The sequence below is a fragment of the Vipera ursinii genome (assembly GCF_947247035.1).
Source record: "Vipera ursinii genome assembly, chromosome: 2".
Classification (NCBI taxonomy): domain Eukaryota; kingdom Metazoa; phylum Chordata; class Lepidosauria; order Squamata; family Viperidae; genus Vipera; species Vipera ursinii.
Window position 1 is genome coordinate 293,413,519 of NC_139513.1, and position 12,223 is coordinate 293,425,741.

At 42.6% G+C, this 12,223-nt stretch overlaps 1 protein-coding gene across 2 annotated transcripts in view; it reads right to left on the reverse strand.

The window, feature by feature from the left end:
• The window catches only part of SMAD7 (SMAD family member 7), a 54,253-nt gene that overhangs the window by 2,688 nt on the left and 39,342 nt on the right, over window positions 1-12,223 (reverse strand). The window lies entirely within an intron of this gene.

The window sequence follows — 12,223 nt, forward strand, 5'->3', positions numbered from 1 at the left end:
TGACGGGCCCATCCAAGAAATAATTATGACCCAGTTCTGAAGTTCCAAGCCCCTCCCCCGTAGTCACATGACTGCAACCAACTCGCAGTCACGTGACCCCAATTTAGGATGTGGGTTTTTTTTGCTGAAAATCAGCATTTATTTCCACCCAATAGGAAACAATAATTCACTTAACAACTGCTTAATAAATGTTGTGTTTGCTTAATGACCACTGCAAATAATAATAATAATAATAATAATAATAATAATAAAATTTATTATTATTATTATTATTATTATTATTATTATTATTATTATTATTATTATTATTATGTCAGTCTCGTGGGTGGTTTGTTTTATGATCATCATAACACATGTCCATAATGAGTATGATTGTTATGGTCATAAGTCGAGGACTATCTGTACAATGGACTGGGTTTTTTCCCCTCCCCATAAACATAATTTACTTAACGATTGTGTTAGACAAATTCAGTTACAGTGAATATAGAATAATAAATGATGTGACTTGTAGCAACACCATTGTGAAAAGAGATCTTAACGCCATTTGTGTCTTAAGAGATTGTCTCTCCCCTCCTGTTACAATGAACTTCATGCTTCTCAAAACCTTTCGAATCAAAATGGAATCAAGTGCGAAATGTCAAGACCATATCCATTTCCAAACTGCACTTTAGCAATTATCCCAGAAAACTGTTTTAAAAACACATTTGTAAAAAAAAAAAAAAAGAAATCCTAGCGTTTCTGCTTTAACTTGGCCAGATTTTTGCTCTTTCCGTGAAAGTTCAATGGTGACTTTCGTCTTAGAACAGTTTCTCAACTTTGCCAACTGGAACATGCCTGGACTTCAATTCCCCAGGCAGCCTGGGGAATTCTGGGAACTGAAGTCCACACGTGTTCCAGTTGCCAAGGTTGAGGATCCCTTCCGTAGAAGATGATGCAGGGATTGCACTGTCTCTTTCCAGCACTTAAAGAGAAATATTTGGCCACTGGGCCTCTTAACTTGAGGGAGCCTTACTCACGAATCCTAACGATCAGATGCGAACAAGGATTTGGGAGTGAACAGACCCCAGTTCCATGTGACCTCTTAAACCCTCCATAAAGATGGAATTCTACACCGAGGGATGAACTGAGAACATTTACTCGAGATCCAACTTTGCAGCAGCACTATCCGCTTTCTCCCAATTGCCAACAATTTATATTATTCATGGACCGAGGCCAGCTGAATCAGTTGTGAAAGTAACAGGCGAAGACGCAAAACTGCTTTAGGCTGTGGTATCTTCTATATGCCATAATTCTCCCACCCACCCCTGCAAAATCACACACACACACACACACACACACACACACACACCCCTCTCTCTTCTCTCTCTCTCTGCAAGGCAAGTCCGCAAGTCCTTGCTTTCAGTTCAAGCCAAGAGTAAATTAATGGCAGATAACAGCTTATCAAAGCTAATCAACCACAGATGTCCTTTGTTGCGGCCAATGTGTGTAAGTGGAACCGACAATACAGCCTAACAAGCACCCAAAGTTTGAGCATGTGATTAGGGGCACACCGGGGGGGGGGGGTTGTAAATGGAGGACCTGACGTAAGTCACCTTTTTCAGTGGTGTTTTAACTTAGAACAGTCGCTAAACGAAAGGTTGTAAACTGAGGACCACCTGATTTAGAGGCATCGCTTATGCCTAATTTCTTGCTCATAAATAAAAAAAAAGTCAAAAATTAAATTGTGGAATTCTCCATTCTCACCAAAGCCCTTCCCTTTTTTAAACTATGCTTCGCGTTAAAAGAAGGGGCAAAGCAATTATTACAAACTTCCCTAATGGAAATCAAAGGCCGTACTCTTCTTCTTCAAATCTGGAGGCATCGCTTTTCCCTGATGATTAATTTTATAAAGCATTTTTAAAGAACCAGAAACGAACAGGAGCAAATTTCTGCAAATTTTCAATCCATACACTAGCGAGTAGCCTAAAGATTTCCAAACTGCCTCTCACCTGTTATTTATTTACTTATTCCCAAAGCAGGGTGAATCAGAATTCCATCTAAAAATTATTTAGCTGAAGGCAGAAAATTAAAATCGGTTTTCCTCACGGTCCAGGAAGTCCGCCGTATGCTTGAAAACCAGGCCAACAAAACCAAAGAGCAATCAATACAACTTCTATCCTAGACAAACACAATCAAGTCTATGCTGGTTTTATTTATTTATAGCATTTTTATCCTATTTTTAGTCACGGAGGTTCACAGAGCGTCTGACACAAGACAAAATGAAAATGGCTGATTTTTCATTCACACAGGTAAGTCTGGAAGACACCACACCAAAGGAAAAAGGCAAGAGGAAATAATAATAAAAAAAAAACTTCCAAGGTGGAAACACAGTTCTGACACTGGGCAATGAAATTTAGGATTATATCAAACATTACAGGCCGTTAATTTCTTTTCATGCTTGCTGGGGAATTCTGGGAGTTGAATTTCTCATATTTTAAAGTTTGAAAAACACTGATTTAAATGAATTGCTAGAGCAAGCCTTGGGTGTTGTTGTTTTTTTTGGCTCTCCCCACTTATTATACTTTAGTGCCCACACAATGTTGCATTGGAGGATGGGAGAACTGAGCCAGGCATGGTAGAAGTAAACCGGTTTTGCACTATACCGCCTTTAACCACACTCTCCAAAGAGTCTGCAAAGTGGACAGGGGGGAATTGGTTCAACATTTCACTTCTCATCCAAGAAGCATCTTCCCTTCTGGGTATATTTTACCCAGGGTGTAAATGGGGCATATTTGTGCTGATGGCTTTTGGGAGCTGCCACGAACATCCTCCAGATTCATTCTGACCTTCCCAAACCTGCACTCGTGCCCCTAGCAATTCTCAGACAGACTGATCTCAGTTAATTTTCGGATTATCTTAATTAGCTGGAGCCAACCTAAACGGCAGGGCTCCCTGTGGGGTGTGTTTGTGCAGGAAGGGAGCAGGAGACAAACTTTCATTACAAAGTTCCCCTAGAACAGGGGTGGGGAACCTTCGCCCTTTTACGACTGGTGGACTTCAGCTCCCAGAATGGGGAATTCTGGGAGTTGAAGTCCGGATAGGCTAGGCTAGGCTAGGCTAGGCTAGGCTAGGCTAGGCTAGGCGAAGAGAAGAGAAGAGAAGAGAAGAGAAGAGAAGAGAAGAGAAGAGAAGAGAAGAGAAGAGAAGAGAGCTGGAAGGGACCTCGGAGGTCTTCTAGTCCAGCCCCCTGCTCAAGAGTTGCCAAAGTTGATAAAACTAATCTAGGCCAACGTAAAAGTTAAATGAGGTGCACTTACAATAGAATAACAGAGTGGGAAGGGACCTTGGAGGTCTTCTAGTCCAAACCCACCCACCCACCCACCCCCACCCCTTCTCAGGCAGGAAACCCTATAATATCATTTCAGACAAACGGCTGTCCGATCTCTTCTTAAAAACTTCCAGCCTTGGAGCGCTCACAATTGGTATCAATACTTTTCAGATTGTCTGACCACTCACTATTCTAAAATTCACAGCTGTCTAACCTAAGTTACCTGGGCATCCACCTGCTTGCATGCAGACAAACGTCAAGTTTACAATTCAAGGGGACTCGAGAGCAATATCTTATCTCTTGCCTACTTTAATGAAAACACCTTAACACCCCCAAGTGTCGCTTCCTCAGTTGCCTGCCACTGCACAATGGGCCACTACTTCCAATTGTGTGGGAGCCCACTGCACAAGTTATTGCGTTATCCAGGCCCCCACAGCTGGGCCATTTGTTCAGAAGCGAAGACCACATTAGTAAACGCATCATGAGACAGAAGATCCCATCTTATTTACATGTCAAGCTGCATGCAATTAGCATAATTTGCTAATCATTCTGGAGAAAAAGAGGGCAGGCGACAAGCTGTTGGATGCTGCATTCAATCTGTCTTTAGTTTAGCTCCACTGAAACGCGTTGGCATGCTTGGCTGAGTAATTCTGGGAGTTGAAGTCCACAAGTCATAAAAGGGCCAAGTTTGAAGACCCCTGGTCTAAAGAGTGTTGAGACTTCTTAATAGCAGTGACAATCTCCTAAACTGGATAGGATGGGTCCAAATTTGGTGTGGTGGGAAAACCCAGCCCATGATAACCCAATAGTAAGCCGAAATAATAATAATAATAAAGTTGGAAGGGACCTTGGAGGTCTTCTAGTCCAACCCCAATGCTCAGGCAGGAAGCCCTGGATTCTATTTCAGACAAAATGTATTACCACGTAACAGACTACAGGTCATCCTTGACTTACAATCATTTGTTTAGTGACCGTTCAAGAAAGTCACTAAAATGGTACTGAAAAAAGTGACTTATGATCATCTCTCCAATGTTTATGTGACCAAAATTCATGCGCACAGCAACCGGCATTTATTTACGATGGCTGCAGCATTGAGGGCCCTATGATTTGCGATCTTCCCAGTTTCTGACAAGCAAATAGGAGAAGCTGGATTTGCTTAACGACTATGTGTTTCACTTAACAACTGCAGCAACTGGTTGAACAAGTTATTGAGACAAGTTCATAAAATCAGGCATTGCTCCCTTAACCGCCTGGAAATTCTGGTCCCGATTGTTCGTCGTAAGTAGAGGACTACCTGTATAATCTCTCTTTAGGCCAAGGGTAGGCAACCTGGGCTCTTTTATGACTGGTGGACTTCAACTCCCAGAATTCCTGAGCCAGCGTGGCTCAGCTTGAAAACCTCTCCCTTTCCCCTCAGCATGGCTGGCTCAGGAATTCTGGGAGTTGAAGTCCACAAAGTCATAAAAGAGCTAAGCTTCCCTACCTCTGGGTTAGGAGCTATTATAGCATCTAGTATCTTTATACGGTACTAATGAAATCTTTAATACCAGCACTCTAAATCAAACGTTATTGAATTATTGTATCTAAATAGGCAACTAGTCCTCAGCGTCTACAATTTTGCAACTCCAAAAGCTAAGCCTAGGAAAGAAATCAGAGCGTAGGAAAAAGTTGTTTTCTGAGGTCGATGGAGTGAAAAATGGCAGATAATTAAAATGATTGTTCCATGTTTGGCTGGAGTGCCTGAGATGGTGTAGTTGCCATAGGCACACGGAGAGCTTTTCTCCACCAGGTAGAATCTGAGTGGGACATCTGAACCACTCAACAGGTGGGGTGGCCCATGGACAACTCCACCCCTAATGCACTCCCAACTAATGTGACTTAGTATAAAAGTAAACGCAGGACAATATAGCTTACTCAACCAACCATAGCTAAAAATACTGGCTTAGGGTGCTATATGAACCCAACCAAACTCACCTATTAGTCCCACACTGATTAATCTTCCAAAATGTTACTCAATCAAAGATCAGGGAGAAAAATAAATGTCTAGACGTGGTATAAGGAAACAAGACCTTGAATCTTGCTGAAGATTTTAAGAAGCCCAGAGCTGTGGTAGGGCGACTTTAACTTCCTCTTCCAAGTCATCGATACTAACTCAATATGACAGGACCCACTCTTTGATTCAGTAAACATCAGGGTGAAGTTTTATTTTTATTACAAATCCTGTAATATCCTTGACCTCCTGGGGTTTCCCATTACTATCCCATGTCAAGAGTTGTTGTGGCCTTAAAGTCACCATTCAACTTAAGGAATATCAGCCGCTTCTTTGAGAAAGTGAAAAACAGAGGAATAACCTTCTTATCCTAGTTTTTTTTCAAAAGACCACCACCCTTATTTTTCTTCCGCCAGCCAAATGTAATTGTTCTTTCCTATCTTGGTCTCAAAAGTGTTTCCACATCTCCTATCAGTGCCTTCTTTTGAGACCTCTCGTCTCCATTCATCATGAGAAGCCACTGAGCTACCAGAATCTATGAGTCAAAGCCAAGCTGTTAATCATAATTAGGATGTTTCAATTGTACACACATAACTTCCATCATGACTTGGGGGAAACACACAAACACACATCCATACCCACACTAAAGAGTCTACCTTAAAGGTATGGCTGGAGTGATCAATGTTGTTGTTGTTATTCCATTCCATTCTATATTCTATTCTATTCTGCTTCTATTCTGCTTCTATTCTATTCTGCTTCTATTCTATTCTATTCTATTCTGCTTCTATTCTATTCTATTCTATTCTATTCTATTCTTATTCATATTCATATTCTATTCATATTCTATTCTATTCTATTCTATTCTATTCTATTCTATTCTATTCTATTCTATTCTATTCTATTCTATTCTATTCTATTCTATTCTATTCTATTTTCCATTCTATATTCTATATTCTACTCTATTCTCTGTTCTGTTCTGTTCCATTCCATTCCTATACAGAGAACAGGTAAACATGGTCTTGATTTTGCCCAGGTTGCTAAATACCACAGTTAATTAATTAGCAAAGAGGAAGGGCCTGTAATTACAACTTGAGGAATGGGTTGGGAGGGTTGATGGAACGCAAGCCTCTATCTCTTTATTTGACAGGGCTGATGACCTGCCCGATGACGAAGGACTTGGGCTGGCCCACCAAAATGCCCGAGGAAAGAAGAAATAGTTAAAGCAGAACAAGCAATGGAAAGTGCAGACAGCGAAGCTGAACCCTCAGGAGGAGGAACAAGACAGGTGCCCACAGTCAACCCCCTGGGATCGAAGCCATGTCCATGGCCCAGGGCCACCTGGTCACTGTGAAGAGTGGTCTCCACACCAGCCTGATGGAAGAAGACCCCTTGGCCGAGGGAAGGTCATCCGGACGGCTCTTTTGAGTGAGGAGGGGGGAGGACCACCAAGTGGGGCAAATGCAAAGTAGAGGAGATCTTTAGTTGAATAGTTTTTCTTTTTTTTAAAAAAAACACACACAACAGAGCCAGACCTACCAAAGGAGTAAGACAAGGCTGTTGGAATTAAATAATTAGGCTGGCCGTATACCAAACAGCATAGAGGCCATTTACAGTAAATATTATGAATGGATCTGGCTGGGTTTCTTCATTCTCTCTCTCTCCATCCCTCCCTTCCAAAACCTTTTTTCTTTTTCCTGAGCTAAGTAGAAATTTGGCCTCCAGACACGACAGTACTCTGTAATTTGCATGGCTGATGAAGTCTATAGCCTGCGACAGAGACGTGGAGTCAGTTGGCTTTAGTCTAACCACCAGAGACAGACCGGGCAGCCTACTTTAGTGTGTGTGTGTTTGTGTGTGTGTGTGTGTGTGTGTGTGTGTGTGTTTTCTAGCTGCAAAGCAAACTCATTCAAGGTCTGCACGGCTCCGGCCCGCTGGCTTTTAAAGAAAATACAATTAGGCTTCAAAAAAAATAAAAGTTTTTTTTCCCTCCTCCTCTCTCCCTCCCTCCAGCATTCTTCATCTTTGGATTGTTTGCAGCAGCAATAATTGATTATTTGTCATAATTAGAGGGCAACAGTAACTAATGAAGCATTTGTGAATCAATTTTTGTTGGCTTTTGAAATATTCTTGTAGACATGTATGGAGACGGGGGTCTTTCTGTTCTGGACCCCTCTCTAAGTAATATACACACAGACAACTCTTCCAAAAAAAATGATTCTAGGCACCCTGTGCTTATTTACACATTATTCTAGTTCCATTAACCTGTAACCTAAAGCATTTACGTGCCCCTTAAACCTTGCAAGGAGAAAATTGTTCCATCTGATCCTTATATTGGGAGACATGAAGACATCAACTTGGGGAAGACGTTTTGGACTTTCACGCCGGATGAAAAAGACTGTGCATATTTGATTCCTAAAAGTGGATTTTCCCCAAACTTCCACACAGGTGGGCCTACAACTCTGAGAATCTCCAGCCACCTGGAATCCCAGAATTCTAGGCCAAAGTATCTAGAAGGTAAGCAGGTTGGAATGACAGAGTTGGAAGGGATCTTGGAGGTCTTCTAGCCCAACCTCATACCATTTCGTTCAGACAAATGGTTGTCTAACCTCTTCTGAAAGGCCTCCAGTGTTGGAGCAGCCAGAATTTCTAACTTCTGTCAACAAATTTCTCCTTAGTCCTAGGTTGGTTCTCTCCTTGATTAGTTTCCATCCGTTGCTTCTTGTTCTGATGGTGAAGTACAGCTAATCCTTGACTTAGGGCAGGGGTAGGCAACCGTGGCTCTTTTATGACTCATGGACTTCAACTCCCAGAATTCCTGAGCCAGCCATGGCTCAGCTTGAAAACTTCTCCCTTTCCCCTCAGCATGGCTGGCTCAGGAATTCTGGGAGTTGAAGTCCACCAGTCATAAAAGAGCCCTGGTTGCCTACCCCTGCCTTAGGACTACAACCGGCCCCAAAATTTCTGTTGTTAAGTGAAACATAGGTTAAGTGAGTTTTGCCCCATTTTACGAGATTTCTTGCCACAGTTGTTCAGTGAATTACTCAAGTTGTTGAGTTAGTAGCCTGGTTGTTAAGTGAATCTGGCTTCCCCATTGACTTTGCTTGTCAGAAGGTCGCAAAAGGGGATCACGTGACCCCCCCCCTCCCGGGACACAGCAACGGTCATAAATATGAACCAATTGCCAAGCATCTGAATTTTGATCAGATGACCGTGGGGAAGCTGGAAAGGTGGTTAACTGTGAAAAATGGTTGCAAGTCACTTTATTCAGTGCTGTTGTAACTTGGAACGGTCGCTAAATGAAGCTGAGGACTATCTGTAACTGTCTGGGGAAGGTTGTTAAGTGCCTTGGTAAGGCTACACTTGGAATACGGCATCCAGTTTTTGGTCACCACGATGTAAAAAAGATATTGAGACTCCAGAAAGAGTGCAGAGAAGAGCAACAAAGATGATCAGGGGACTGGAGGCTAAAACATACAAGGAACAGTTGCTGGAATTGAGAATGTCCAGTTTAAGGAAGAGAAGGACGAGGGGGGGACATGATAGCAGCCTTCCAGTATCTCAGGGACTGCCCCAAAGAAGAGGGAGTCAAGCTATTCTCCAAAGCGCCTGAAGGCAGAAGAAGAAAGAATGGATGGAAACTATTCAAGGAGAGAAGCAACCTAGAAATAAGGAGGAATTTCTTGACAATCAGAACAGTTAATCAGTGGGACTACCTGCCTCCAGAAGTTGTGGATGCTCCTATACTAGAAGTTTTTAAGAAGGGACTGGACAGCCATTTGACTGAAAAGGTCTAGGGCAGGGGTGTCAAACTGCCGGACCGCGGGCCAGACGCGTCATCCGGAAGCCACACCCACCCCATTGCCAGCCATGGCAAAACAGTCACGTGATGTCGTGAGTTTGACATGTCTGGTATAGGGTTTCCTGCCTGAGCAGGGGGTTGCACTAGATGACCTCCAGGGTCCCTTCCAACTTTATTATTATTATTATTATTATTATTATTATTATTATTATTATTATTATTAATTATTATTATTGTTGATGTTGTTGTTGTTATTGTTATTGTTGTGTTGTTATTATTATTGTTGTTATTATTTATTGTTGTTGTTATTGTTGTTATTATTATTATCGTATTATTATTATTATTATTATTATTATTATTATTATTATTATTATTATTATTATTATTATTATTATTATTATTATTATGCAGAACAAACCAGAGTCCAGCAATGTACAAGTGGGCTACTGATCTCTGGAGGAACTAGACTCTGCAAATGAGGAGGGTTTCCAGAAGATCTCTACAGATTTCAAATCAAAACCCAGCAAGCAGTACATTTATAAGGCCTACTCAATGCCAATAAGACGTAATAATGGGTCCTAAGAGGTATTCTTTCAACAAAAAGAAAAGCCTTCCATATCTAAGACCAAAATTTGTTTTATTAGCTCTCTGACAACCCTGTTCTAAATGGAACAGTGCTGTTGTAACTTCAAATAGTCCCTAAATGAACGGTCGTTAAGTTTAGGACTTACTTCTACTTATGGGCCACCTCTTTTGGTGCCCATGGGCTCCTTGCTCCACCTGATGTTTTGCATTTCTGAAACATTCTTCTTTAATTAAAGGTAAAACCAGCCCCTCATATCAACTTACATACCTCAAAACTGGTCCCTCAAGCTGTCTTAGCAAATAATTTTAAACAAATAAATTTTGCAGGGCTGCAACCCGGCCTCTGAGTGAAAAGCACCATTCACCTGTCCCCCGAAACATCAAAGGTAACCAGGAAGGAGAAACAAAACCATGTGAACTTGCAAGCTAAGCAGAGTGAAAGCCGGCAACTCTCCAAGGTGTGTGTGTGTGTGTGTGTGTGTGTGTGTGTTGTGCAGCTTGTGTTCCCACGGCGGCCAGATTGTGAATGTACCCCCAGCCAATTCTTCAAATGCCAAGCAGCCCCAAGAGGCTGAACATTTAAAAAAAACAAAACACAACATTTTGTGACCCATCTAAGATCCAAACTAAATACATCTGAGATGTATTTTCCCCTCAGTTTCATTGAACCTGAAGACTGACCAGGGCAGCAGAACTGAGCAACATTAAGTCATCGTATTTTAAAACTGTTTATTCCTTATCTTTTAAGAAAATAACAGCCTGAATATGGCCTTTGTGTATCGGAGTGAATTCCGAAAAGATTTCTCCCTTGGGAAAATGTAGCTGATAAAAATCATCTTCCAGATCATCAGGCAAGGCTTCCTAAACAAACAAATAAATCTTGCGGGTTTTTTGTCTGCTTTTGAACTTTTGTAAGGCTTTTTTTTTTTTGCAAGCGAGATGCTGCCCGACAACGAGAAACTAACTGTTGCCCCATCCTTCCTATCTGACAGATGACATTTCTAAACTTTGTTCACGATACTTGCCAAGATGTCTATATTAAGAAGGCTTGCAAAAGGCAGCCAAAACCCTAAACCCTCCCCTTCCTAAACAGAGTGTAGCAATTACAGATTAATGCCAAAATATTTAGCAGCCTTCATTTTGCCTCCTTCCCTGCAGACGGCTACGCTCGAATTGCATACGTCTAATTTTAAGGGTGGGAGCAAAAACAACAAAAAAGAGGGGGGGAACAGAGGAGAGAGGTCATTTTAGAGGCTGCACACGGGAATCGAAACTTCTCCGCTTTTAAGACCCCAAAACTTGGGGTTTTCTCCCCCAAAGACTCTCAAATAAAACAGCTTTCCCCCCCCCACTCCCCTAAGAGAAAACAGAAGCCAAGAAGCATTTTTCTTTAAAGATAGGCGGAAAAGTTATTTCTAACACACAGTTTTTTGGATTCTTGTCCCTTATTATCAAGGATGAGAAACTGGGTAGAGCAGACGGCCCACTGGACGTTTACTAAAATTGCCGACCAGTTGGGTTCTGTTCCCGGATTTGATCCAAGGAATCTACTACCCCGTTTGCCCTTTCCCTCTGCCTGCCTCCGTTCCTTCCTTTACAACCTAACCCTCCGTGTCTCCTCTGGCCGGGCCTTTACTTAGAGGCAAAACCAGCATCCCGCGCCAGTCTGGAGACAGGCTGCAGACTGCAGAAGTTAATCATTATTCTGTCTGCCTTGATAATCTAATCACTTCTGTGCCTAGCGTATACAGAACAAGGCAGGCAATTTTCTCTTTCTCTCTCACACACAGACACACACATACACAAACAAGGCAGGCTCAACTGCCTTCGCCAAGCTGGTGCCCTCTGGACCGGGGGTCCCCAAACCCCGGTCCGTGGACTGGTACCTGGCCGCGGCATGCCGGCAACCGCTCCGCACAAACAAGCAAAGCCCCCTCCGTGGGATGCAGGCAGCACACAAAACCACGCACCCTCCGGTCCGTGGAAAAACCTCTCCCCACAGAACCGGTGGTCCCTGGTGCCCCAAAGGTTGTGGGGAGGGCTCTGCTCTGGACCGCTCTCCTGCAGACCGGGAATCGTGGGACATGTAGTCTGAGCACGTCGGGAGGGACACCCGAATGGGGAAAAGAGGGATTTGGGGAGAACAGTCTGCAGCAAAGTTGCTTCCTTTTCCCCCCCCCCCCAACTGGGAGACTGGTCCCCACTCGGCCCTAAGATTGAAAAATGGAGAAGGAAAGAGACTCTTCCTAAATTAAAGGGAGGCTGCATTTATGATTTCCCCAATCTGTTGGCACTCTTCCTCCTGAACGCACGGAGTTAACAAGACTTAACGATTCTGACATCCTTGAAAGTAATTAATCCTCCCTGCATTCCTGGGAAGCTAATGGCACAAAACAAAGCATTGTGAGAGGAGTTTTTTTTTTTAGCTTACTTTAGGAACAGGCTAGGCAGCACTTTATTTTTATTGCAAAACCATCCTAAAGTCTAGGAGCGTAGCTGATCTTTTTTGCTGCTAGTAAAAACAGGCACAACAAGGGGAGAC